We start from the raw sequence: 2,411 nt of genomic DNA, 5'->3' as shown, positions 1-2,411 counted from the left end.
CTCGGCGCCGGGGACGCCGCCCTGCTCCCTCCGCCCGGCTGTCAGGCGCCTGCGGGCAGGTGCGGAATCCCGGGCCGGGGGCCGCCTCCCTCGCCCCTTCTCTCAACTGACCCCGCAACGCCCCAGCTCAGGGCTCCCACCGGTATTAAAGAGTGACCTCGGCTTAGATATAAAAATAGATGCGAGTAAGCCGCAGGGGCTAGGACGCTGAGTTTGCGTATCCCTTTAATAACCTTCGCAGAATCCCATTGCACCCCCTGACACACAGCCCATCCAGGCAGGCTTCTCCCCAGCAGGGCGCAGGCCCTCCAGAAATTTACCCAGGTGAGCCTCGGCCATCTGAGTCTCGGAACCAAGATGCAGAAGGAGCTGGCAGGACCACCACCTTCCTCCTAAACTCACTGCCACCTAGGAACGTGCAAGGTAGAGGGGATATCGCGAGCCCTGATCACAATCTAGAAAAGCCCTAGAGCCTGGACTTTCATCTTAAAATAACAAGGAGCCAGCAGATTCCTGCACTGACCAATCTCTTTCAGAATCTAATACAGGCGAACTAACCCTGACCTTTTCTCTCCTTCCCTTAACTAACTTTGTCTACCGTGGGGCCCTAGGCCCTTCTGCTAAGTGCACTCCCACTGAAGAAAAACTCTCAAGCATTTAAAGCCTAGTAAATTTCCCTTAAAGTAAGGCATGCCGTGATTCATATATTTAACAAATATGCTGAAAAACAGTATTGCATTTAAGTAATTGTAAGACTTCCTTTTAGGGGCCAGCAGGTGGCGTGGTAGTTGGGGCACTGGACACCCACGTGGTCCACCTTAGTTCAAACCTGGCTGCTTGCTTTTACGCCCTCTCTCTACCAAGTTTAAAAATAATAGCAATAAAGTTAAATACTTTTTTGGAAAAAATATTATATACAAACATTGGAAAATAAACACATCATTAAAGACCCTTCACATATTTTCCAGCTCATCTAGATAAATTTGAAATTGCCTCTTTCATCTCTAAAATACTTTTTTTTGAGAGAGATTTTTGCTATAGGGCACATGTGCTCGCTGGAGAGACCGAGAGAGACAGCGAGAAATCAACCTCCATAAGGGATGGCCATGCTGCAATACCTTCTCCATTCTCCTCTTGTGGTTTGGAGCACCCATGCACATGGGCCCAGTGTGAGTTTTAAGCACTGGGTCTGGGTCTTGAATCGCTGTCGACTACATCAGAGTCCAGTAAGATAACCATTATGCCAGGATTTTCTGCTTTGAATTGCACATAAGCATCAAGCTCACAGCTAGGTGAGGTTGGTTTAATTTGTAATATTTAATTAACAGCAATCTTGATTGTTACCTATCCAATGCTTACCATTTTTAGTGGAACCTACTAATAAAGTAGATTTATTAAACAGCGGTATTGGATAGCTGGGTTCTGCGCACAGCCAATCAGGAGTAAATAAAGTTACATGACTTTGAACTGTGTTTCTAGAGCTGATGTAAGCAGGAGTCTCAGGGTAATCCTGAACAATTGTCACTTCATGAAAAATGTTCTTAATTTGGCTACTACACTATGCCCAAAGGTTGAAGCCTCAGACTTTAGTGTAAAGCTATTCCATATGACTCATTTAAAATGTTTGAAGTGCCTTTTAGATTTTTTTAGAGGTTTTTGTCTTAGGTGTGAGTGCTCACCGGGGAGAGAGAGAGAGACAGACAGACAGAGACTTGGGAGGAAAAGTGAGAAATCACCCTGCAGGGAGGATGGCCGTGTAGAAATCTCTTCTCCATTCTCCTCTTGGGATCTTGGGCACACATGCACACATGCGAGGCATGATTTTCAAACCACCAGGTCTGGGACTCGAACCACTTGCCATTTGGGAGTCCAGCAACATAACTGCAATGACATCTGTGGGCCCTTAGCTATTTTTAAAATTTTATTTATCATTTTTTAAGTTCACTATAGTGTATATTAAAACAATGTGCTTTTCTTTTTCTTTTTTTTTTTGGAGAGGTTTTTGCTATAGGGTGCATGCACTCACCGGAAAGACAGAGACAGAGAGACGGAAAGCGAGAAATCACCCCCTGGGGGAGATGGCCATGCCTCAGTCCCTTCTCCTCCATTCTCCTCTCGGGATCTTGGGCACACACGCACACATGCCAGGCATAAATTTAAGCCACCGGGTCTGTGACTCGAACCATGGTAGACTACATGGGAGTTCATCGACATAGCCATTATGCCATCTGCTGATCCCATTTCCTTACCTCTTTGACTGAGATATGCTTTTCAAAAACTAGCAGGGCCAGCCACTGGCATGGTGATTAAGGCAGCTGGATTCCACATGGCTGACTGCTCAGTTAAGAGCCCCTGACCTGTGATTGCAAAACATGTTGGGGGCCTGTGCATGCCCAAAATTCTGACATGGA

Source organism: Tupaia chinensis, unplaced genomic scaffold (genome assembly GCF_000334495.1).
Source record: "Tupaia chinensis unplaced genomic scaffold, TupChi_1.0 Scaffold145093_1, whole genome shotgun sequence".
NCBI lineage: Eukaryota > Metazoa > Chordata > Mammalia > Scandentia > Tupaiidae > Tupaia > Tupaia belangeri.
This window is presented reverse-complemented; position numbering follows the sequence as displayed.